The 27,438-nt window shown below is 45.0% G+C and overlaps 1 protein-coding gene across 2 annotated transcripts in view; it reads right to left on the reverse strand.

Moving 5' to 3' along the window:
* Positions 1-9,042, reverse strand: part of LOC140713888 (leucine-rich repeat-containing protein 3B-like) — a 52,402-nt gene extending 43,360 nt beyond the window's left edge. The window contains exon 1 of one of the 2 annotated variants that reach the window (XM_073024527.1): positions 8,688-9,042. The gene's annotated coding sequence lies outside the window, so the exon portion shown is untranslated. Of the gene's footprint in view, positions 1-8,103; positions 8,170-8,687 lie in introns of those variants that run through there. The other variant, XM_073024528.1, reaches the window with a different exon arrangement.
* Between the last annotated feature and the right edge of the window lie 18,396 nt (positions 9,043-27,438).

Genomic DNA, 27,438 nt, shown 5'->3' on the forward strand with positions numbered 1-27,438 from the left:
CAGCCCAGAGTAGGCCCAAAGCCTTGCTTATCGATCATCATATTAGTGGGTACGGATCACAGCAGCCAGAACAGTCTTCATAGCCCCAGCACCATGGAGAGAGGAGTGACCATCACTGAGAACAAGCGAAATCGGCTCTTGTCCTCACTGACACCCTGTCTTTTAAGTCTATCTGCGCCAGCATTTAAATTGACCCCACAATTCATCAGCGAAAGGCTCCATGCCCCAGAGAGAGAGGTGAATATCATAGACAGCGAGCAAAATCAGCTCTCACCTCCAATCTGGGCCTGTGTTTAAATGGTCTAAACAGCACATTGTACCTCATGCTAGGACCCGGGCACTGGGCCTCGACCATGCTGCCCAGAAAATTGCTCTGGGCCCAGATTCCGTTGCCCAACCCAAGGCCGAACTCAAGCTCTTTAAATCAGCTCGGTGCCAAAAGCGATGCAGCTTCAGTCCTGGGCCAGTTGAACGAACATCGGAACTTTTTCGCCCTGGCCCTGACTTCTTTTGGTGCCCAGAGCGATCCAACCTCACTCCCGGGCCAGTTAAATGAGCATCGAAGCAAAGGTCAGGACGCTGACTAGGCCACTCAAGAAAATCAAATTTCTTCATTTGAAGCCACTCCCTGGTTGGTCTGGCAGTGTGCACTGGGTCATTGTCCTGCTGAAAGACGAACTTCCCTCCCAGTTTAGGCTTCTTGGCAGAGGCCAACAAGTTTTATTCGGGATTTCTCTGTATTTAGCAGCATTCATCTTCCCATCAATCCTGACTGGACTTCCAGTCCTTGTTGCTGAAAAGCATCATCATAGCATGATACTACTGTACCTCCACCATCCTTTACAGGAGGGATGGTGTTACTGGCTGATGTGTAGTGAAGATTTATGTCACATGTACTGCTTAGTGTTGAGGCCTAAAAGTCTGACCACAAGACCTTCTTCCACGTAATACCATAAGACCATAAGACATAGGAGCAGTATGAGGCCATTTGGCCCATTGAGTCTGCACCACCACTCAATCATGGCTGATTCTTTTTTTAAAATCTCCACCTCAACCCTAGTTCGCGACCTTCTCCCTGTAACCTTTGATGCCATGTCCAATCAAGAACCTATCAACCTCTGCCTCAAAAACACCCAACATCTTTACAGTATTTTCTAAGTGATACTTTGCAAAGAATTTACAGGCAAGGATATGTTTTTTTAAGTGGTACTACACATGTGGCATAAATCTAATACTGTGCATAAGCTAGGTAACACTGTGAGAGGAAGTTTGAGCAATTTTGCAAGGAGGAATGGGCAAATCTTGCTCCATCATATTGAGCAAAGCTAATAGAGACTTATCCAAAAAGACTACTCACTGTAATAGCTGCAAGAGGAGGTTCAACTAAATACTGAGCAAAGGAGGATGAATACTTTTGAACTGCTGACATTTAAGTTTTTAGATTTTTTTAGTTTTTCATGCTTTCATGTTTAGAGATACAATACAGAAATGGCCCATCCAACCCAATGGAACTTACCTTGGAACCTACCTTTTTGACACTAGCCTAATCAGAGGACATGACCAATAAAAGTTCTAACCAGTACATCCTTGAGCCGTGGGAGGATACCAGAGCACCCGGAGGAAATCCACATGCTCATGAGAAGGTCAGACAAACTTCTTATAGAAGTATTGGAATTGAACTCTGAACTCCGATGCCCCATGTTGTAATAGCATCACACTAATGACTATTCTACAGTGGCATCCCAGTAACAGGTCAGCACATCACCGTGAGCCAAAGGCCAGTAATATTCCACGCTCTATGATTAGCTATGAGGGTCAAATGGCCGAGTCCATTACTCCTCTATGTTCAAGCCAATTATGTTGTTCGAGGTCTGGAAACATTCAAAGTTCAAATCGAAGTGCATTTATTCTCAAAGAATGTATAAATTATACGACCTTGAGATTTATCTGCTTACAGACAACTGCAAAACAAGAAATCCGAAAGAACCCAAATAACCCATCCACCACCTGCTCCCATGGCTTCGTGTGACCTTAATCTCCACCCTATCACCTGTACAGTAACAACCTTTGAAAGATTGGAAAGTTTTGGAAGCCATACTGGCAAATGGGATTAGCTGGGATGGGGTGTCTTTGTCAGCATGGACAAGATGGGCCAAAGGGCCTGTTTCTGTGCTCCATGACTCTAATCAAAAACTTATCAAAATGTGTATTACACTAAATGTGATTGGACACATTGGGTGTATGTGACACCAATGTGAAACACAACAGTACATGCAGGACTTTTAATATGTTTTGGATATTTCCTGTAAGGAAATGAAACAAACGCAGAGTTGCTGAGCGAGTAACCACAGTATTAAGTCTTATTTTTGGAAACTCCTAGTTTAAAACCTGAGCCAATCCAGCCTGGGCTGGGTTGTCATTATAATTACACCTTGACTAGAAAAAGAAACTTGCTAGGCTTCCTGTTTTGGTAGTTGGTGAGTAATCCATTCAACAAAGAAAAAAGATTTTTAGTAAGGACACGATCGAGGAGTCATTATCTTTGAAGAACTGAACTGTAAAGACAGCATGTCGAGGGCCATCCGTGAAGCTCAGCAAGTCTCAAAGTCTGAATTAAATTTATTATCAAAGTCCATATAGGTTACCATATACGACCGACACTTGCTGTCAGGTCCTCATGCATGATACTCCTGCACTAACATCAATGTCTGTACAGTCGATGTATGTAAGCTAACATTATGTATTTATTTTCATCGTGTTCTTTATGCTTATTGTGTTTTTTATGCTGCACTGGATCCGGAGTAACAATCATCTTGTTCTTTACACTCGTGTACTGGTGCATGACAATAAACAATCTTGAACCTTCAGATTCATTTTCTTCCAAGCATTTACTGGGAGCAAAAAATACGAAAATCTATACATAAACAATGACTAACAACAACCAACGTGCAAGACAAACTGTACAAATTAAAGAATACCAAGAACTTGAGTTGTAAAGAGTCGTTGAAAGTGGGCCTGTGGGTTGTGGAACCAGTTCGGTGTTGTGGTGAGTGAACTTACCCACGCTGGTTGTAGGATAATTACTGTTCCTGAAACTGGTGTGTGGGACCTAAGGCTCCTGTAGCTCCTGCCCAGTGACAGTAGCGAGAAGAAGGCATTGCCTAGCTGGTAAGGGTCCTTAATGATGGACATTGCTTTCTTGCAGTAGTGCTCAATGTAAATGCACTCAGTGGTTGGGAGGGCTTTGACTGGGATGGATAGGGCTGTATCCACCTTCCTGTAGTCTTTTCCATTCCTGGGCATTAATGTTTCCATGCCAGGCCATGATGCAACCAGATGAGAAACTCTCCACTACAGCTCTGTGGAAGTTCGTCATTTTTTTTGGTGACACGACAAATCTGTATAAATCTAAGTAAGTAGAGATGCTTCTTTGTGCTAACACTAATGTACTGGTCCTAGGTCTTTCTTCCTTACTGTCCATACGCCACTGGGGTTTAGGGCAGCAATGAAGGTCCTCCATGCCTGGTGGCGCTCAAGGCTTCCTTCATCATGTCAGTGGCTTCCTGTCAGTTTTCTTCATTGCTGTTTCCATAACAGTCAGAGTTGTTAGCCCTGAGCTGACCCCCTGACCAGTGAACTCCTTTTAGTCTGGCCTCTACTCTTTGTCATGGATGACCCTAGCAAGAGCCAAAACACAAAACCCCGACTCCAGCCAGCATACTTCTCCAGGCCATTGAGGCAAGCAAGCCTCCAAATCACGACAAGGTTGTGACCCTCTTGGAGGGGTCCTAGTACAGATCCTCTGATATGTTAGTGCCAAAGAATGTAAAGTTACTGACCCTTTCCATCTTCAGTTCCCTAACGCGGACTGGCTAACAGACCTCCAGTCTCCTCCTCCTGTAGTCGATAATCAGCAGACATTGAGTGAGAGGTTGTTGTTGCACCCCTCAGCCAGACTCCCAATCTCTGTCCTACATACCGATTCATTATCGCAAGTTTCTTCCGCCAGCAGGAAGTCACACTGGCTGAGATGGCTCCAAATGCAGTCCCAGTGCTGCATTCAGTTAGTTGATCTCCACCAGGACAGTGGTGGGAACGGCTTCAACTCCCAGGCAACGAGACAGGGAGTAACGATATCTCACTGCCAAGACTCACTCTGGCATTCCTGATCTTGACAGGAGCAAGTCGACGCAAAATATTCAGTCCCCTTGGGTCCACAGAACCCTTACCCCTCTGTCAAGGGCACATCCCCAGGAAAGTTTGGGGAGTGGGAGGGAGAGACAGGGAGTTATTAAAGACTTCATCCACCCCAGACGTTCTCTCTTCTCCCTCTCCTCTCTCTCTTCGTATCTTTTGTTAAAGATACAAAAGCAAGAAAGCACATAGCACCAGGCTCAAGGATAGCTTCAACCTCACTGTTATCAGATCTCTCATTCAATAAGATGTACTCTTGGCCTCACAATCTACCTAGTTATAATCTTCCACTTTATTGTCCACCTGCACTACAATTTTTCTGTAACTGTTAATTTATTCTGCACCGTGTAATGATCTGATCTGTATGTAAGACAAGCTTTTCCCTGTATCTTGGCATACGTGTGATAATAACAAACCAATACTGATAACAATTAACAGGGAAAAATGACAAAACCCAGAAATTGAAATAAAAACAGAAAATGGTAGAAGCACTTCAGTGTCAGTCAGTGTCTGTGGGGAGAGAAAACAGAAGCTAATCATTCAGGTCTTCCCCTGCTGAGTGTCTCCAATATGTTGTTTTTATGTCAGATTTCCAGTGTGTTTAGTCATTTTCATTTCCATGTCCAGGAGCTGGGAGCTGGCTATCAATAGTTCAATAGTTGTGTAACAGTGTTAGTAAAAGCTGAACATGGAACACTGCAGACCCTTTGGCCAATGATATTGTGTTGATCTTTCAAGCTTCTCTAATATCAATCTAACCCTTTCCTCGCACATAACCATCCATTTTTCTATAATCCACATGCTTATCTAAGAGTCTCTTAAGTGCTGGCATTGGAGAAGGTCCAGAGGAAATTCATGAGAATGATTCTGGGAATGAAAAGGTTAACATATGAGGATCATTTGATGGCTCTGGGCCTGTACTCGCTGGAGTTTAGAAAAATTAGGGGGAGTACAGGATCTCAGTGAAGCCTATCCAATATTGAAAAGCCTAGATAAACTGGACATGCAGAGGATGTTTCCAATTGTGGGAGACTCTAGGACCAGAGAGCACAGCCTCAGAATAGAGGGATGTCCATTTAGAACAGATTGGAGGAGGAATTTCATTAGCCAGAGGATGGTGATTCTGTGGAATTCGTTGCCAAGCCATTGGATATATTTACAAACGTTTGTAAAATGGAGGTTGACAGATTCCGTAAGACCATAAGACCATAAGACACAGGAGCAGAATTAGGCCATTTGGCCCATTGAGCCTGCTCCACTATTCAATCGTGACTGGTCCTTTTTTTCTCTTGCTCAACCCCATTTCCTAGTTTTTCCCCATAACCTTTGGTGTCCTTTGGTGTCCAATCAAGAACCTGTTAATCTCTGCCTTCGACCTGGACTCCACAGCTGCCTGTGGTAAAAAATTCCACAAATTCACCACCCTCTGACTAAAGAAATTTCTCCACATCTCTGTTTTAAATGGATGCCTCTCTATCCTGAGGCTGTGCCCTCTTGCCCTAGACTCCCCAACCATAGGTAACATCCTTTCCACATCTACTCTGTCTAGGCCTTTTAACATTCAAAAGGTTTCAATGAGATCACCCCTCATCCTTCTAAATTCCAGAGAGTACAGACACAGAGCCATCAGACGTTCCTTTAAGATAACCCTTTCATTCCTGGAATCATCCTTATGAAGCGCCTCTGGACCCTCTTCAATGCCGTACATATTTTCTTTGATGAACAGCCCAAAACTGTTCACAATATTCAAGGTGAGGCCTCACCAGTACCTCATAAAGCCTCAGCATCACATCCCTGCTCTTGTATTTTAGACCTCTTGAAATAAATGCTAACATTGCATTTGCCTTCCTCATCACCGACTCAACCTGCAAGTTAACCTTTGGAGTGTTCTGCACAAGGACTCCCTAGTCCCTCTGCATCTCAGATATTTGGATTTTTCCCCCTTTTAGAAAATAGTTTGTACATTTATTTCTGCTACCAAAGTGCATTTTCCAACCTTGTATTTCATTTGCCACTTTCTTGCCCTTTCTCTTAATGTCTTTCTGCATCCCACCTGTTTCTTCAACACTACCTGCCTCTCCACCAATCTTCGTATTATCTGCAAACTTGGCAACAAAACCATCTATTTCATCATCTAAATCATTGATAGCCAGCATTAAAAAAGCGGTCCCAACACCAACCCTTGCAGAACGCCACTAGTCACTGGCAGCTAACCGGACAAAGATCCTTTTATTCCCACTTGCTGCCTCCTACTAATCAGCCAATGCTCTAACCATGTTAGTAACTTTCCTGTAATACCATGGGCTCTTCACTCGGTAAACACCCTTGTGTGGCACCTTGTCAAAGGCCTTCATTAGTAAGGGTGCTAAAGGTTACAGGGAGGAGGCAGGAGAATGGGGTTGAGAGGGATAATAAATTAGCCAATGGTGGAGCAGACTCGATGGGCCACATGGACTAATTCTGCTCCAATGTTTTATGGCCTTTTGGAAACCTGGCACACCACAGTCCTGAACAGAATGTAGCCTTGCTTCAGAGTTATACATAATCAATGTTCTTTCCAATCCAACATCTGAAAACTGGAGGCTGAAGAGAGACCTGATAGAGGATTTTGAAATTACGGAGTCATAGAACACTACAGCTCAGAAACAGGCCCTACAGCCCATCTAGTCCATGCTGTACTATAAATCTGCCCAGTCCATCAGCCTGCACCCAGGCCACAGCCCTCCTTACCCCATCCCATCCATGTACTTATCTAAACTTCACTTAAATTTGTAAATTGCACCTGCAACAACCACTGGCAGCTCATTCCACATTCTCACCACCCACTGAGTGAAGAACCCTTAAACATTTCACCTTTCCCCTTTAACCCATGACCTCTAGTTCTAGTCTCAATTATGAGAGACATAAATAGGGTAAATCGCTTCCTGAGGGTAAAAATAAGGTTTCAATGTTTTGGGTCAAGTAGAGTCCGGATGAAGGGCCTCAGTCTGAAATGACTGTGGATTTCTCTTCAGAGATGCTGCCTGACCTGCTGAGTTCCCCAGTATTTTTTGTGTCACCAGAGAACGTGCTTTTTAAGGTTGGAGGAGGGGGGGCAGGTGTTTTTACACAGAGGTTGGTTGGTGCCAGGAACGGGTTACCAGGGTAGTAGTGGAAGCAGGCAGTTTGGTGAGTTTAAGGTTTTTAGACAAACACATGAAAATGAAGAGAATGGAGGGATATGGATGGTCCACAGGAGGACAATAAGTATAAACTGGCATCAAGATCAGCACAATATTCAGGCCGAATGGCCTGGCCATTGCTTTACCATTCCGTTGTTCTTTGTAGTTGTAAAACCTGCCCAGGATCTGTCTAACACTATAACACACACAAAACGCTGGAGGAACTCAGCAGGCCAGGCAACACCTGGGGGGGGGGGGGGGTAAAGAAATGACATGTCCCGCCGAGACCCAGCATCAGGAAACCTCTCGGCCCGAAACTCCAAATGATTTTTCCCCCTCCAGCCTGACCTGCTGAGCTCCTCCAGCACTTGAGAGTGTGCCGCTCTGGATTTCCAGCATCTGCAGAATCTCTGTATTTATCACTGTGTTAGGCATGTACTTACTGTGAACACCCAGCACTGTGTACTCCACACTCGAGCAGGAATAAGGGCAGAACAAAATCTCTCCCCTCTCTCCCTTCCCTCTCTTTTCTCTCTCACCCACTCTTTTTCTTCTCTCTCTCTCTCCCTTTCCCCCATCCCTCCCTCCCTCTTCCCCTCTCCTCGGGTTTAGTCTGCCGCTAGGCAGGTAAACAGAGGACCCGGGAGAGTGACTGATCGCGGATACCGGGAATCCGCTGAGAGCATTGGGTCGAACGCAGTATCTCCGTCCACAGATGAAATATCCTCAGGCACAAAAGCACACTCACCCCGGGTGACTGGAAAACGCAGCGGAGAGCGCACCCGCGCCGATCATCGCCAGCGGATCAATAGCCAACAATTTCAACTACCGATCGACAATCCATGTGACATTCGCTCATTCCAACACACCCTTTCCAGTAGTGTTGACCTAGCTGTCTAAAATGGGGGGACAAAAGTCACGCGATCTATTTAAATATGCGTTGAAGAGCTATTGGAAATGAGGAAGATGGTCACCACACAGGCTAAGTAAGGCTTCTTCCCCGAGTTGGTCATTAAGGAAACACTATTTTACGTAACTATCTGCATTTACAATTCTTTCCACGAAATTCTGCAAAAGGTGATACGGTATAGACTATTTCAAAGACATATACAGTAACAGCGACAACGAGATTGTTGTTTAAAATTGCGTTGATACTCGTGTTAATCTCCGTTCGAGCAGTTTTGCTTCGGCTGGAGATCACAGTAAACCCGAGTGAAAACGGGGCTCGGGATTTTGGACCACGACACGGCAGGCTTCGCCCGGAGCCATCAGCGGTGACCGGTGAGGAGGGACTCGGTGAAGGTGCGTTCAGTCCAGGTGCAACAGGCTTACCGCACGAAGAGGATGAGGTCGCCCGCCAAACATCAAGCGGTCCGCCCCTGCCGATTCAGTCCACTCCGTTCGCCTCTTCCTGCCGAAGATTAGCGGCCGGAGGGAGGCAGAGATCCCGAGTGGCCGCGGCTCCGATCGCTGCAAACCGGACCAGGTTACAGGCTGCGACCCACCCGGCGGCCGCGCCTCAACTACCGGAGGCGAGGGTCCGGCTCCTTGCGGAACTGCGAGTCAGCATCGGCGTGGGGCTCTTAAAGTGGCTTCCCCGCCAGGTCATCCCCCCATCTCCAGAAGAAGGAAGACTCAGGCGAAGTCAGCTGTGTCAGACTGTATTAAGCGCCCTGAAAGTAATTGCAACGCATTAGAGAACGTGATAGGCTTCTCAACACGATTGTCGAATCAATGAGCTCGGGAGTAAGAAGCACGGTGCAGGATCCTTGGGCTACTGGAGAGGGAGGGGCCGGGATAGCGTGAGAAAGCCCCTCAGTAGTTACCACCCCAGAGGACTACATGAGTGTCAACAGTGCGGATGATTGTAATAGACAGGGCTGAAAGCATTGACTATCAACGTAAAGAATGGAAAGGTTTATTCTTGTACCTCTTTTGTTATGAAGAGAAACATAAATGAATAAGTAAGTTAGTAAGCTTTTAACGGGGAAGAATACAACGAGCGGTGGCCATTCGGCCCATCGAGTACACTCCGCAATTAGATCGTGTCTGATATTTCCCCCCCCCCCCCGCCCCATTCTCCTGCCTTCTCCCCGCCACCTTTGGCGCCCTGACTACTCAAGAACCTATCAACCTCCGCTTTAAATATACCCAGTGTACCCAGGTATGTTCCGAATTTCCGCTGCCTTAGCATCACAGTATTGAGGGAATACCGTTCTCAGACAATAAAACCTGGCGCCTGTGCACCGTGCACCTGTCACGGAGCCATAAGGCAATACCGCTGGGATGCCGGCCTCTCGGCCCAACCAGCCCATGCTGTCCAATTGCAGCACGATACAAAATGCTGGAGGAACTCAGCAGGTCAGGCAGCATCTATGGAAATGAATAAACAGTTGACATTTCGAACCGAGACCCTTCATCAGGAAACGTCAACTATTTATTCCTTTCCAAGGATGCTGTCTGACCTGTTGAGTTCTTCCGTAATTTGGTGAGTGTTGCGCTAGATCTCTTGCGTTTATGCTATGCCGACCAACTTCCTGCGTTCAGATCCCCCCCCTCCATGTACCTACCCGAGTGGTTCTTAAATAATACTATCATACCTGCCTCAACCACTTCCTCTGGCAGCTCATTCCATATACTCACCACCTTCTCTGTGAAAAAGGTTCCCCTCAGGCCACATTCAAACCCCTCCCCACTCACCCAAAACCTCTACCCTGGGCTCTGTGACTTTCCACCTTATCTACACCTCTCATAATTTAAACGTAAGGTGCAGGGTCCCCAGAAGGTTAATTTACAGGTTGAGTCTGTGGTAAAGAAGGCAAATGCAATGTTGGCATTTATTTCAAGAATATAAAGACAGGAAGATAACACTGAGGCTTTATAAGACACTAGTCAGGCTGCAGAGTATGGTCACCAGTTTTGGGCCCCATATCTCAGAAAGGATGTGTTGTCATTGGAGAGAGTCCAGAGGAAGTTCAGGAGGATGATTCCAGGAACGGAGGGGTTAAGATGTGAGGAGTGTTTGGCAGCTTTGGGCCTGTACTCACTGGAATTTAGAAGACTGCAGGGGATCTCATTGAAACCTACTGAATGTTGAAAGGACTAGATGGGGTGGATGTGGAGAGGATGTTTCCTCTGGTGGGGGTATCCAGAACTAGAGGGCATAGACTCAAAATTGAGGGGTGACCTTTTAGAACACAGATAAGGAGGAAGTTTTTAGCCAGAGAGTAGCGAATCTGTGGAATGCTCTGTCACAGACTGTGGTGGAGGCCAAGTCCTGGGATATATTTAAGGCAGAGGTTGATCATTTCCTGATTGGTCAGGGCATCAAGGGTTATGGTGAGAGGGCCGATGTGTGGGGCTGAATGGGATCTGGGATCAGACATGATGGAATGGGGGAGCAGACTCAATGGGCAGAATGGCCTGATTGTGCTCCTATGTCTTATGGTCTTAAAGTCATTTAAAACATTATTTTAAACATAATTTTGTGTAAGATCATCCTAAACTCTCTTAGGTTCCAAAAGTAAAGTCCAATCATGGCCAACTCGAGGGACGACTGCGCAAGCATGTCGACATCAGCGAGTTAGACCAGCGCAAAATTTAAAAGGAGATAGCTTTATAGAGCGGGTGTTGGAGTAGAGGGAGACAGAGTAGGAGGGCTTTGGTTCAATGGGGCTTCGGTGATAACAAGTCGAGGCGAGGTAGGTTACTTGTGAAGAATAGGAATAGGAAGTATGTCTGTGAGGCCGGTGTTCCGTACTGGGTGTCAGATGTGGGATATCCGGGAGACTCCCAGCCTCCCGGAAGGCCTCATCCAGCTCCTTAGGGACCTGGTTAGGGAACTGGAGCTGCAGCTCGATGACCTTCGTCTGGTCAGGGAGAGTGAGGAGGTGATAGAGAGGAACTATAGGCAAGTAGTCACATTGGGGACTTGGGAGACAGATAAGTTGGTAACAGTCAGGAGAGGGAAGGGCAAGAGGCAGATACTAAAGAGTACTCCTGTGGCTGTCCCCCTTAACAATAGGTACTCCTGCTTGAGTACTGTTGGGGGGGGGGATGGCCTACCTGGGGGAAGCAACAGTGGCCGTGCCTCTGGCACAGAGTCTGTCCCTGAGGCTCAGATGGGTAGGGAAAGGAAAAAGGCAGCAGTAATAGGGGACTCTATAGTTAGGGGGTCAGATAGGCCATTCTGTGGACACAGAAAAGAAATGCAGATGGTAGTTTGCCTCCCAGGTGCCAGGGTCCAGGATGTTTCAGATCACAGTCCACAATATCCTGCAGTGGGAAGGTGAACAGCCAGAGGTCATGGTACATATTGGTACCAATGGCATAGGTAGGAAAAGGGAGGAGGTACTGAAAACAGACTACAGGGAGTTAGGAAGGAATCTGAGAATCAGGACCTCAAAGGTAGTAATCTCGGGATTACTGCCTGTGCCACACAACAGTGAGTTTAGGAATAGAGTGAGGTGGAGGATGAATGCATGGATGAGGGATTAGAGCAGGGGGCAGGAATTCAGATTTCTGGATCATTGGGACCTCTTTTGGGGCAGGAGTAATGTACAAAAAGGACAGGTTGCACTTGAATCAAAGGGGGACCGATATCCTGCCGGGGAGGTTTGCTAAGGCTACTGAGGAGAGTTTAAACTAGAATTTCTGGGGGGTGGGAACCGAACTGAAGAGATGGAGGAAGGGGCTGTTGGCTCACAAATAGAGAAAGCTTGGAGACAGTGTGAGAGGGAGGATAGGCAGGTAATAGAGAAGGGATGCGCTCAGACTGATGGATTGAGATGTGTCTATTTTAATGCAAGAGGCATCATGAGCAAAGCGGATGAGCTCAGAGCGTGGATCAGTACTTGGAGCTGTGATGTTGTGGCCATTACAGAGACTTGGATGGCTCAGGGGCAGGAATGGCTACTTAAAGTGCCAGGCTGTAGATGTTTCAGAAAGGACAGGGAGTGAGGCAAAAGAGGTGAAGGTGTTGCACTACTGATCAGAGATAGTGTCATAGCTGCAGAAAAGGAGGAAGTCATGGAGGGATTGTCTACGGAGTCTCTGTGGGTGGAAGTTAGAAACAGGAACGGGTCAATAACCCCACCAGGTGTGCTTTATAGACCACCCAATAGTAACAGGGACATCGAGGAGCAGGTAGGGAGACAGATTCTGGAAAGGTGTAATAATAGCAAGGTTGTCGTTGTGGGAGATTTCGATTTCCCAAATATTGATTGGCATCTCCCCAGAGCAAGGGGTTTAGATGGGGTGGAGTTTGTTAGGTATGTTCAGGAAGGTTTCCTGACACAATATGTTGATAAGCCTACAAGAGGAGAGGCTGTACTTGATCTGGTATTGGGAAATGAATCTGGTCAGGTGTCAGATCTCTCAGTGGGACAGCATTTTGAAGATAGTGATCACAATTCTATCTCCTTTACCATAGTATTGGAGAGGGATAGGAACAGACAAGTTAGCAAAGCATTCAATTGGAGTAAGGGGAAATATGAGGCTATCAGGCAAGAACTTGGAAGCATAAATTGGAAAACAGATGTTCTCAGGGAAATGTACAGAAGAAATGTCGCTAATGTTCAGGGGATATTTGCGTGGAGTTCTGCATAGATGCATTCCAATGAGACAGGGAAATGATGTTCAGGTACAGGAACCGTGGTGTACAAAGGCTGTTGTAAATCTAGTCAAAAAGAAAAGAAGAGCTTACGAAAGGTTCAAAAAACTAGGTAATGATAGAGATCTAGAAGATTATAAGGCTGGCAGTGAGGAGTTTCAGAATGAAATTAGGAGAGCCAGAAAGGGCCATAACAAGGCCTTGGTGAGAAGGATTAAGGAAAACCCCAAGGCATTCTACAAGTATGTGAAGAGCAAGAGGATAAGATGTGAGAGGATAGGACCAATCAGGTGTGACAGTGGAAAAGTGTGTATGGAACCAGAGGAGATAGCAGAAGTACTTAATGAGTACTTTGCTTCAGTATTCATTACAGAAAAGGATTTTGGCGATTGTAGGGATGACTTACAGCGGATTGAAAAGCTTGACCATATAGACATTAAGGAAGAGGATGTACTGGAGCTTTTGGAAAGCATCAAGTTGGATAAGTCTCTGGGCCCAGATGAGATGTATCCCAGGCTGCTGTGGGAGGCGAGGGAGGAAATTGCTGAACATCGGGCAATGATCTTTGCATCATCAATGTGGACGGGAGAGGTTCCGGAGGACTGGAGGGTTGCAGATGTTGTTCCCTTAATCAAGAAAGGGAGTAGAGATAACCCAGGAAATTATAGACCAGTGAGTTTTACCTCAGTGGTTGGTAAGTTGATGGAGAAGATCCTGAGAGGCAGGGTTTATGAACATTTGGAGAGGTATGATATGATTAGGAATAGTCAGCATGGCTTTGTGAAAGGCAGGTCGTGCCTTACAAACCTGATCAAATTTTTTGAGGATGTGACTAAACACATTGATGAAGGAAGAGCAGTAGATGTAGTGTATATGGATTTCAGCAAGGCATTTGATAAGGTACCCCATGCATGGCTTATTGAGAAAGTAAGGAGGCATGGGATCCAAGGGGACATTGCTTTGTGAATCCAGAACTGGCTTGCCCAAAGAGTGGTTGTAGATGGGTTATATTCTGCATGGAGGTCAGTGACCAGTAGTGTGCCTCAGGGATCTGTTCTGGGACCCCTTCTCTTCATGATTTTTATAAATGACCTGGATGAGGAAGTGGAGGGATGGGTTAGTAAGTTTGCTGGTGACATAAAGGTTGGGGTGTTGTGGATAGTGTGGAGGGCTGTCAGAGGTTATAGCGGGACATCAGTAGGTGAGAGGTGAGTGCATGGAACGGGCTGCCGGCAACGATGGTGGAGGCGGATGCGATAGGGTCTTTTAAGAGACTCCTGGACGGGTATAGGGAGCTTAGAAAAATAGAGGGCTATGAGTAACTTTAGGTAATTTCTAAGCAAGTACATGTTCGGCGCAGCATTGTGGGCCGAAAGGGCTGTATTGTGATGTAGGTTTTCTTTTTTTCTATGTTTCTAACTCTCCCACTAATCCTGACAACATCCTCCTAAATCTTTTCTGCACTCTTTCCAGTTTAACCCCATCTTTTGTCAGGAAATGTAGAGAAGGCTTGACCCAAAACCAGAACAGCGGAGATGACTCAGCGGTGAACAATAACTTTAATAATAGACTTCAAGATAATGAGCCACAGCACAAAACAAGAGAGATCACAATCTAGACACAACAAGCAAAAAGATAAACCTTATGTGGGAAGAGTGAAGTCTAGGAACAACTGGTTGAGACCAGTTGGCCAGACGAGTGAACAAGACTATGGATGAGAACTGGGGTTAAACAGATTCTGGTGATAAGTCTGGAACCAATGGCAGGTGAATCCAGTTAGCTGGATGGAGACTGGGAGGCGCCTTAATGTGCAGGCTGGGACGAATCAGTGGGAGTAGGCCTGACGTCTTTCCTATAAGAGGGTGAACAAAATTCTACACCTTATCCAACTGCAACATAATGCCCTAAGTACAATACTCAATGCCCTGACAGTTGAAGGCCAGCATGCTACAGAGTGCAGCATGATACTATAGCGATTGGGGTTCAAGTCCCGATGCGGTCTGTATATGCTTAGTACATTCTCCCCTTGACTGTATGAGCTTCCTCCGGGTGCTCCAGCTCCCTCCTACGTTCCAAGGACGTACCAGTTAGTGTTAGTAAGTTGTGGGCATACTTTGTTGGCACTGGAAGTATGGCAACAGTTGCAGGCTGCCCCTTGCCCATCCTCAGACTGTGTCAATCGTCAATGTAAACAACACATTTCAATGTAGGTTTCTATGTTTTGATGTACATGTGACAAATAAAGCTATTTTTTCTTTAATCAGAATCCATTTGGTTCCCAGGGCCATAACTGAGAACCAACAACCTTGCGCAGGGAACGTGAATGATTTCATGCTGGTTTAACTTTATGTCATTGTTTTTAAAAAATGCCAACTGAAGAAAACATGGATATTGTAGTCAACGCTCACCATAGAAAGTATCCTATCCGTATGTATCACAATTTAGTACGGCAGCTACTCTGCCCGTGACCGTAGGAAACTGCAGAGAGATGTGGTCACAACTCAGCACATCATGGAAACCAGCCTCCCCTCCTATATAAAGGCTGGGAGGATTAGTAAGTTGACGTTGGAAGCATGGCACTAGAAACCAAATGGATTCAGATTAATCAGCTTAATTATCACAGGTACATTGAAGCATAGAAACACACAGAGAAATACGCTGTTTACGTCAACAACTAATACATTCCAAGTATTACCATTCTTCCAGTGCCAACTTACTAACCCACGTCTATACTTTGCACTACTTCAATGAAGAAGTGGTGTTATCACGGGCCCCTCCAGCCCAGACGATCTTTCTTTCCCTTTGCCCCATTAAGCAGAAAAGCCTGAGATCATACTCCCAACAAGCCCAAGGGTGCATCTAATCAAAGTTAAAAATTCAGTAAGTTTATTATCAAATTACATACATGTCAGCATATACGACCCTGAGATTCATTTTTCTTGTGGGCATTCACAGTGGAACAAATAGAATCAATGAAAAAATACCCACACTGACTGACAATTTCTTCATAAGCTATCATGAAGGGGACCAGGACGGCAATGCTTGGTTGTTGGCAGGTAGGGTTAATACCTGACTTTCAAGAGCACTTGTGAGTTATATTTTGGCTGGACTTAGTCCTTAAACTGTTGGAGAAAGGTGCTGTTTTCTCACGTAGGGATTAGTTTTTAGTTCCAAGTGCTCCTGTCATGTTTTGTCACCCTGTAACCTTATCCTTCAATCTCTCTGAATTATGGAGGACAGCATGTGTATAAATGTCTCTCTCCAGCAGACTTCATCATGATCATCATGACTCCAGTATTTCTACTATTTTTTAATGCTTCTTAATTGTACATATGATTTTTTTTTGTTTCTATTGCTGAGCAGCAGTGAACTGTCTGATTGGCCTATCAGAGTTCTCTTTGGGAACTAGTTGACTTGATCAGCATTTCTGATCTGGCTGTTGTTCACGACTGCACTTAATAAATTTTTTTTTTACAAAAGATGACAAACTGTGCAAATAAAAAAATAATAAGACATACAGAAAATAAATAAATAATACTGAGGATATAAGTTGCAGAGTCTTTGAAAGTGAATCTATAGGTTGTGTTCAGTGATCCCGCTGTTATAAGGCTGTGGAATGGTCTCTGAGTGTGATAAGATGGACTCTTCACCTCAGAATCTACCTTGTTATGGGCTTGCACTTTATTTCATGCCTGTACGTTCTCTCTAGCTGACATACTTTATTCTGTATTGTGTTATTTATTTATTCATTGAGCTACAGCGCAGAATAAGCCCTTCCAGCCCTTGTGCTAGGTGTTGTGCTAACCACTGCTCTACCATGCTGCCCCATTGCTTCCCCTTGTACTACTTCACTGCACTGTGTAAAGATTTGATATGTACTGACACTATTCAAGACAAGTTTTTCATTAGATTTCAGTGTATATGAAAATAATAAACCAATTTACCGCTTTATATTTTCAGCTTGTTGGAAGAATTGACATTAACATATTCCTCTGCTGTCTGCTTACGTTAAAATATGTATTTTTAGCAATGCTGTTGTTTTCTGTCAATGTAATTAAGATGTATTTTCACACTAAAATTTTAAAAGGAACTTTTTTTAACTTCAAACATTATGTAAACTGACCAAATGTTTTTCCACAGTGGATGGAGGGAGTGTAGAACTCTCTGCCAGGAATGGTGGATGCATAGAACACTCAACCAGCAGTGGGTGCATAGAACGGTCCCCTAGGAGTAGTGGGTGTGCGGAACACTCTGCTAGAATTGTTAGTAGAGGCAGATACATTAGAGACATTGAAGAGACTCTTAGACAGATGGATGAAAGAAAAATGGAGGGAAAAGTTAGATTGATCTTAGCGTAGGTAAAAGCTTGGCACAACATCATTGGCTGAAGAGCTTATACTGTAATGTGCTGTACTATTGTACTGAAGAGCCTGTAATGCGCTGGAATTTGCCTGTAATGTGCCTGTATGTTCAATGTTGCATGTTCAAATTCAGATTTATTTATCACGTGTACATCGAAACATACAGTGACATTAGTGTTAACAACCAGCACACCCAAGAACGCGCTGGGAGCAGCCCACAAGTGTCAGCACACATTCCTGCGTGAACATAGCATGCACACCATGTTCAGCAGAATAACACAAGCAACAGCAGCAGCAGCAGCAGCAAAACAAGCTCCTTTCCCACCCTGCCACCCGAACCCTCACACACACAGACAGGCCACTTCAACCCTTGGCCACCGACTCTCAGACTCACAGACCTTCAGGCCTCGATTTCTGGATTTCAACAGGCCTGAACCCCTGGTGACCTGAGCTCTCATGTCTTCTTTAGACCCCAGTGACTCCGACACCCCTCTATCTCTAAAGCCATGTCATTTTCCAGAAGTTACAGGACAATGGTAATGGTGATCAAAACATGTAACCTGCTGGTTTCCAATACCATGTATTTGAATCTTCTCCCAACTGAAATTCATTCTGAGGAAGTGGAGGGCTGGGTTTGTAAATTTGCTGATGACACAAAGGTAGGAGGTGTTGTGGATAGTGTGGAGGGCTGTCAGAGGTCACAGCGGGACATTGATAGAATGCAAAACTGGCTGAGAAGTGGCAGATGGAGTTCAACCCAGATAAGTGTGAAGTGGTTCATTTTGATAGGTCAAATATGATGGCAGAATATAATATTAATGGTAAGACTCTTGGCAGTGTGGAGGATCAGAGGGATCTTGGGGTCTGAGTCCATAGGACACTCAAGGCTGCTGCACAGGTCGACTCTGTGGTTAAGAAGGCATACAGTGCATTGGCCTTCATCAATTGTGGGATTGAGTTTAGGAGTTGAGAGGTAATGTTGCAGCTATATAGGACCCTGGTCAGACCCCACTTGGAGTACTGTGCTCAGTTCTGATCACCTCACTACAGGAAGAATGTGGAAACCATAGAAAGGGTACAGAGGAGATTTACAAGGATGTTGCCTGGATTGGGGAGCATGCCTTATGAGAATAGGTTGAGTGAACTCGGCCTTTTCTCCTTGGAGCGACAGAGGATGAGAGATGACCTGATAGAGGTGTACAAGATGATGAGAGGCATTGATCATGTGGATAGTCAGAGGCTTTCTCCCAGGGCTGAAATGGTTAGCATGAGAGGGGAGAGTTTTAAGGTGCTTAGAAGTAGGTACAGAGGAGATGTCAGGGGTAAGTTTTTTACGCAGAGAGTGGTGAGTGTGTGGAATGGGCTGCTGGCGATGGTGGTGGAGGCAGATACGATAGGGTCTTTTAAGAGACTCCTGGACAGATACATGGATCTCAGAAAAATAGAGGGCTATGGGTAAGCTTAGGTAATTTCTAAAGTAAGGACATGTTTGGAACAGCATTGTGGGCCGAAGGGCCTGTATTGTGCTGTAGGTTTTCTACGTTTCTATGTAACATCCCGCGTGGTAAAACATGTTGTGTAATTATAACCTCTGTCTTTCATGCCACACCAGAACAAAGGCATTGTCAAGTAACTGCCAATGTTTAAAAAGAACTTTACCGTTGATATTTTTTTCTGTAATAAACACATTATGTCAACATCTCCATGGTATCTCCATAATTATCAGATGTTTCCAGGTAGTAGACTCCAGTGGAAATTATTTTTATAAAGATCAGATTTATTTGTCACATGCATATTGAAATATCCTAACATACAGTGAAACGTGTCACCAGTACAGCCCAAGGACGTGCTGGGGGGCAGCTTGTAAGTGTCACCATGCTTCTGGTGCCAACAGGGTATACCCACAGCTTACTGACCCCAAGCTGTACGTCTTTGGGATGTGGGAGAAACCAAGAGCACCTGGGGGATACCACGTAGTCAAGGAGAGAGCATACTGTACGAACTCCTTACAGACAGCAGGGGGAGTTGAAGCCCGTTCACTGGACCTGTACAGCATCACCCTAACTGCTAACAAGAGAAAATCTGCAGATGCTGGAAATCCAAAGCAACGCACACAAAACGCTGGAGGAACTCAGCAGGCCAGGCAGCGTCTATGGAAAAGAGTAAACGGTCGACGTTTCAGACCAAGACCCTTCATCAGGACTGGAAAGAAAGGGGAAGGAGTCTGACTAAGGAAGTGAGGGAGGGGAGGAAGGAGTACAAGGTGGCAGGTGATAGGTGAAACTGAGAGGGGGGAGGGGTGAAGTAAAGAGCTGGGACGTCGATTAGTGAAAGAGATACAGGGCTGGAGAAGGGGGAATCTGATAGGAGAGGACGGAAGGCCGTGGAAGAAAGGGAGGTGATGGGCAGGTAAGGAGATAAGGTGAGAGAGAGAAACAGGAATGGGGTATGGTGAAGGAGGGGGGAGGGAAGTTGAAAAATTGATGTTCATGCCATCAGGTTGGAGGCTACCCTGCTGGAGTATAACGTGTTGCTCCTCCAGCCTGAGTATGGCCTCTTTGTGGCAGTAGAGGAGGCCATGGACCGACATGTCGGAATGGGAATGGGAAGTAGAATTGAAATGGGTAACCATTGGGAAATCCTGCTGTTTGTGGTGGGTGGAGCGACGGTGCTTAGCAAAGCTACTTCAGGTCTTACCGATATACAGGAGGCCACACTGGAGCACCAGATACAATAAATAACCCCGACACACTCCCAGGTGAAGTGTTGCCTCACCTGGAAGAACTGTTTGGGACCCTGCATGGTAGTGAGGGAGCAGGTATAGGGGTAGGTATGGCACTTGTTCCACTTGCAAGGAAAGGACCAGGAGGGAGATCAGTGGAGAGGGATGAATGGACAAGGGAGTCGTGCAGGGACTAATCCCTGCAGAAAGCAGAAAGTGGAGTGGGGAGAGAAAGATGTGCTTGGTGATGGGATTCTGTTGGAGGTGGTGAAAGTTACGGAGCATTAAGTGCTGGACACAGAGGCTGGTGGGGTGGTAGGTGAGGACAAGAGGAACCCTATCCCAGTAGGATGGGGTGAGGGCAGATATATGTGATATGAAGGAGATGCGGTTGAGGGCAGCATAGACGGTGGAGGAAGAGAAGCCCTTTTCTTTGAAAAAGGAGGACATCGCAGTTCTGGAATGAAAAGCCACATCGTGAGAGTTGATGTGGTGGAGGCAGAGGAACTGAAAGAAGGGAATGACATTTTTACAAGTGACAGGGTGGGAAGAGGTATAGTCGAGATAACTGAGAGAGTCGGTGGGTTTATAAAACCCTAACCACTACACTGCAATGCCACTCTGTAGGTCCATTCTGAAAAGAACTTGGAAGAGCTGTGCTCCCTGATGTATCAGACAAAACAGCTTTATGCATAAATGGGTGTTTTTAGAAATATGGAGAAAAAATTGACTTTATTTGTCACATGTACTCCAAAACATTGAAACATACAGTGAAATGCACCAATTGTATCAATGATGAACACAGTCCCAGGATCTGCTGGGGGCAGCCCACGAGTGTCGCTATGTTTCTGGTGTCAACATAGCATATCCACAGCTTCAAAAACAATTACTTCCCGTAAGCCGTCAGACTGATCAACACATCCACCCACTAACCCATCCCAACACACCCCCAACCACCACTACTTTATCATTTCCTGTCAGAATCACCTTACACACTGACACACCTGTACCTAGTATGACTTTATGTACATACAATCAATCTATGTGTATAAGGTAATCTTATCTATTTACAATATATTTATTGTGTTTTTTATGCTACATTGGATCTGGAGTAACAATCATTTCGCTCTCCTTTACATGTGTGTCCTGATTAACTATTTTGAATCTTGGACCCTGAATTAAATTTTGAAATGATAAATGGTATTTATTGGCAGTATTATACATACCAGTTCTAGATGACTGAGGGAAGGACGCTTCTCCCCTGTCATCATTACTTGTTGATTACCTTGTAACGTACTTAATCAGAAATCCAAGAGGAAGGTTATCGAAGGGGAAGGATAGAGTAAGGTTTGGGTTTGAGGATATTGCTGTCATCAACAACTTCAGCCCTGTGGCCGCAGCAATTACCTTTTCTATCTGGATCATTGGTGTCTCCTCTCTCTGGCTTGTTCCAGCTATGATACTTCCCACATCTTCAAGACTCCAAACCAAAGGAATTTATATTAGTCAGTGTCATCCATTGGCTTGGCTGGGTAGCTTCCCACCTAATGGCATGAGCATTGATTGCTTTATTATTATTAATTGCCCGTTACACCACTGGCATTTGGGGCAGCAATGAAGGTCTTCCATCTCTGTCTATCCTCAGCCACATAAAAGGATTCTTTATCGCTGTTTCCGTAAAGATTTTTTTCCCAGTCAGTATTGTTAGTCCTGAGCATCACCTCCCTCTTGTGTCCCTCCTCCTTCTCTTTCTCCCATTGTCCACTGTTCTCTCCTGTCAGAATCCTTCTTCTTCAGTCCTTTACCTATATCACCTGTCACCTCCCAGCTTCCTACTTCAACCGTCTCTCTCACCTATCTACATTCCCCCTCACCTGGTCTCACCTATCACCTGCCAGCTTGTGCTCCTTCCCCTCCCCCACACCTCCTTATTCTGGCTTCTGCTCCCATGTCCTGATGAAGGGTATCGGCCCAGAACATGGCTGTTAGTTCCTCTCCATAGATGTTCCTCCAGCATTTTGCGTTGCTCTGGATTTCCAGCATCTGCAGAATCTCTAGTGTTTATGTTCTTCTTCTTACAGAAACATCATGCCAGAGTCGGCAGATTGTAAGTTATGAGATGTCACTGTGAGGCTTGTAGTATTACTAAGTGTGCTAGGTCTAGAATATAAACACAGGCACATAATGCTGAGGCTTTATAAGACATTGGCCAGGCTGCATTTGCAGAAGTGTGAGCAGTTTGCAGGCTCTAGTATTGGAGAAGATCCAGAGGAGAATCACCTGAACGGTTCTGGGAATGAAAGGGTTAACGTGGAGCCAAATAGTACCAAAATAGATATTATGGCCCAGCATCTCTATGCCAACTATTAGGTACCACATCTAAGAAAGAACAAAATGACACTGGAGAGGATCCAAAGGAGGTTTGTGTGAATAATCTTGTGAAAGAAAGGCTCGAGGCCTGTACTTGCTGCAGTTTAGAAGATCGGGGGGCGGGGGATCTCATTAAAATCTATTGAATATTGAAAGCTCTGGATAGAGTAAACATGGAGAAGATGTTTCCAGTAGTGGGGGAGTCTAGGACTGGAGAGCACAACATCAGAATAGAAAGCGGTCCCTTTAGATCAGAGATGACGAGGAATTTCTTAAGCCAGAGTGTGGTAAATCTGTGGAATTCATTGCCACAGATGGCTGTGGAGGCCAAGTCATTTGGTATATTTAAAGTGGAAAGGGCGTCAAAGGTTACGGGGAGAAGGCAGGTGAATGGGGTAGGGAGAAAAATAAATTAGTCGTGATCGAATGGCAGAGAAGACACAATAAACTGAATGGCCTAATTTTGCTCCAATGTTGGACAATTTATGGTCAAAATCGAAGTCTGCTGCTCTCTAGCTTTGAAATGGAGATTGCCTGTGATGTCCCTGACATTGTGATGTGCAGCAGATTCTGGCACAGTGGAGATATTTTCAGCTCCGTACATGAACTAGATTAGCATATTAATGTGACCGTCGCTGTGACTTTAACAGCCAGCTATTGTGATGGCAACACAGCTCTGTGGCTGGAACATGCAGAATATCTCAGGGGGAATATCTTCATGGAATCTCAGGCATCTTGTTTATCTCTGACAACGTGTGGGTGAGTTGCCCTCTCATGACCCACCATCATCATGACCTTTGCTGTATGTCTTTCTCACCCGCCCTTCCTCCTTCATTTCCAGCATTTGTCATGGGCTGGATGCTCTCTAGTCAGATGTCCCGTCACACTGCAATCTAAAAATACAAAGATTAGTTTTATTTGTCACATGTACATCAAAACATACAGTGTTATGTATGTCAATGATCTTAACTGCTCCAGCATTTGCTGGGGGCAGCCTGCAATTGTCACCACACTTCCGGCGCTAACAGAGCATGCTCACGACTTACTAACCCGAACCAGTACCCCTTTACACTGTGGAGGAAAATGGAGCACCTGGAGGAAACTCATGTTATATCATGGGGCGGCTCTGTAGAGTGGTGGTTAGCATGACGTTTTACACTCCCAGGGAACCAGGTTCAGTTCCCATCCGCTGTCTGTAAAGAATCTGCACGTTCTCCCCATGTCTGTATGGGTTTCCCGGTGCTCCAATTTCCTCCCACAGTCCAAAGATGTACCGGTCGACTCAGTTGATTGGACTTTGTAAATTAGGCTTGGATTAAATAGGGGATTTCTGGGCGGTATGGCCAAAGAGCCAAAAGGGCCTATTCCACGTTGCATCTTAATGAAGAAACTAAATAAATAAGCAGATAAACAGACAAATTCCTTACAGACAGTCGTGGAACTGAATCCAGGTTGTTCGTGAAGACTGAGGGGTGACCTCAATTAAACCTATTGAATGGAAAAGGCCTTGATAGAGTGGATGTGGAGAAGACATTTCCTATGGTGGAGAGTCTAAGAACAGAGGACACAGCTCAGAATAGAGGGGCGTCCTTTTGGAACGGAGATGAGGAGCAATTTCTGTAATCAGAGAGTGGTGATTCTGCAGAATTCTTTGCCACAAGCAGCTGTGGAGGTCAAGTCTTTATGTAATTTAAGCTGAGGTTGATAGATTCTTGATTGGTCAGGGCATGAAGGGATATGGGGAGAAGGTAGGAGATTGGGGCTGAGAAGAAAATGGATCAGCCATGATGAAATGGCAGAACAGACTCGATGGGCCAAATTGTCTAATTCTGCTCCTATTTTTTATGGTCTTATGATCAACTGCCAGGACATGCCCTCTTCTCATTTCTACCATCAGTGAGGTGGTACAGGAGCCTGAAGACACACACGCAACATTTTAGACCCGCTTCTTTCCTACCACCATTAGATCTCCAAATGGTCAGTAACATTTAATATAGAGAAGTACATATGTATAGAACGTAAACAGTACAGCAGAATACAGGCCCTTCAGCCCACAATGTTGTGTCGACCTTTTAACCTTCTCTGAGATCAATCTAACCCTCCCCTCTATTTTCCTGTCATCCAAGTGCCCATTTAAGAGTCTCTTAAATATCCCTATTGTGCCCGCTTTGACCATCACCTCTGGCAGTGCATTCCATGCACCCACCACTCTTCGTGTGTAAAAACCCTACCTCTGACATCCTATACTTTGCTCCCAAGACCTGAAAATTACAATTGTTTATGTCTGGAATTCAGATTTTGCAATAAATGAGATTGGCCTGAAAATTTCCCTCATTCTGCTAATCCACTTCAGACAGAAGGATGGTACCGGTTATGTGGGTAATCCCTGGGAGGTAAAAGGTTCTGCAGATGCTGGAAATCCAGAGATCCACACAAAATGCTGGAGGAACTCAGTAGATCAGGCGGCATGTCCCAGTCTTCCATCTTTTGAGGAGCAGCCAGCTTTCAGTCTACTTTGACATCAGCCCTGTCCAAATTGGCAGTCTTTAATACCATCCCTTGAGGGATGATTAAGAGGAATTACTTAATTCAGCAGACAAACTGAAACTTGTTTTTCATCTTATTAGAAAATCTAAAGTTTTCTTTAATTAACCTGTGCACGGGAGGTAGACCTGTTTCATAAAAGATATACTTTGCCATTCTCTGCAGGTGTTCACTGCCATTTCAGTCAAGGCCTGACAAACGTTAATGAGAAACACAATAGATTCGACAGATGCTGGAATTCCAGAGCAACACACACAAGATGCTGAAGGAACTCAGCAAGTCAGGCAGCATCTATTGAGAGGAATAAATAGTCAATGTTTGGGCAGAGACCCTTCATCAGGACTGGAAAGGAAGGGTGGGGGGGAGGAATGTCAAAGATTAGTACTTCCTCTGAACAGTTTCAATAATATTCTGAAGGGATAGTCCACCACCACCACTGAGCACATCGACATGGAGTACCATCAGAGGAAAGCAGCATCCATCATCAAGGACTCCCACCACCCTTCCCATGCTCTCTTCTTGTTATTGCCTTCTGGAAAGAGGTAATGAAGCCTCAGGACCCACACCACAGGTTCAGGAACAGTTATTACTCTTCAACCAGAGGGGATAACTTCACTCAACTTCACTTGGCCCATTATTGAACTGTCCACAACCCCTGTACTCACTTTCAAGGACTCTTCATCTCATGTTCTGGATATTTATTGTTTATTTATGATTATAATTTTTTTTTGTATTTGCACAGTTTGTTGTCTTCAGCACATTGGCTATTTGTCCATCCTGTATGCGGTTGTTCATTGATTCTATTGTGCTTCTTTGTAACTGCTGTGAATGCCCACAAGAAAATTAATCTCAGGGTTGTATATGGACACATATCTGTACTTTGATAATAAACTTACTTTGAACCAGTGAATAATTCCTTATCAAACCAAACAGGCAGATTAATGCATTCAAACAAAAATGGATAGAGGGGTGAGGAGATGTTGGGAGGGGAATCAAGGATCAAGAGTCAACTTGATTTGCCAGGTACCCACAGCGGCCACTATATTAGATACATCCCCATACATAATATAGTGGCATTTACTGTATGTTCATGGTTTCTTGCTGGTCTAGCCCATCTACTTCAAGGATCGAAGTGTTGTGCATTCAGAGGTGTTCTTCTGCACGTCATTGTTGTAATACGTGTTTATTTGAGTTACTGTCGCCTTCCCGTCAGCTTGAACCAGTCTGGCCATTCTCCTCTGACCTCTCTCATTAACCAGGCATTTTCACCACAGAACTGCCACTCACTGGATGTTTTTTTGTTTTTTGCACCATTCTCTGTAAACTCTAGAGACTGTTGTGCATGAAAATCCCAGGAGATCAGCAGCTTCTGAGATACTCAAACCACCCCGTCTGGCACCAACAATCATTCCACAATCAAAGTCACTCAGATCACATTTCTTCCCCATTCTGATGTTTGGTCTGAACAACAACTGAACCTCTTGACCACGTCTGCATGCTTTAATGCATGAGGTGCTGCCACATGATTGGCTGATTAGATATTTGTATTAACTAGCAAGTGGACAGGTGTACCTAATAAAGTGGCCACTGAGTGTGTAACGGATAAGGAATGATATAAAAATAAAGTTAGATGTTAATGAAGCAGACAGAGCAGTACGAACAAGCTTAGCATTCTGTATGTAATCAGAAACACACGAGATTCTGCAGATGCTGGAAATCTATTTATTTTTATGTTTTTATTTAGAGATACCACAGGGTAACAGGTCCTTCTGGCCCGATGTGACCAATTAACCTGCTAACCTATATGTTTTTGGAATGATCTTTTTTATGCCATGGACCCCTACCATTTACTGAGGGGTCCATGGATCCCGGTTTGGGAATCCCTGCTTCGCAGATGGCGGCAGGAATTGAAACTGGGTAGCTGGCGCTGTAATAGCATTACGCGGCCTACTATGCTACCATGCTGTCCCTAATCCAAAGCAACACGCAAGATGCTGTTGGAACTCAGCAGGTCAGGAGTATCCATGGAGAGGAATAAACAGTCAACGTTTCAGGCCGAGACCTTTCATCAGGACTGTGTATATAATCTGTCCTGACTTACAGAAAGAAGGCAGGGCAGAAAGTCTCATCGTGAGCTGAAGAGGTAGGAGCAGCAAGTGGAACCCTGGAGCTCACTAATATATTGTAGCTCTCATGGGTCTTGCTGCAATCAGCCTCACCATGATCTTCAAATATAAACTGCTTCTATAAGCAAACACTCACTCTCTCCACAAGCTGAGAGGGCTATTAAGTGCTGCTGGATGGTAAATAGAAAATTACAGGCCATAGACATGAGAGATTCTGAAGATGCTGGAAATCCAAAACAACACATGCAAAATGCTGGAGGAAATCAGCAGGTCAGACAGCATCTATGGAAATGAATAGATCTTCCCTCTTCCTTTCTAATCCTGCAGAAGGCTGTTGGCCCAAAACATT

The sequence above is a fragment of the Hemitrygon akajei genome, chromosome 20, assembly GCF_048418815.1.
Source record: "Hemitrygon akajei chromosome 20, sHemAka1.3, whole genome shotgun sequence".
Lineage (NCBI taxonomy): Eukaryota > Metazoa > Chordata > Chondrichthyes > Myliobatiformes > Dasyatidae > Hemitrygon > Hemitrygon akajei.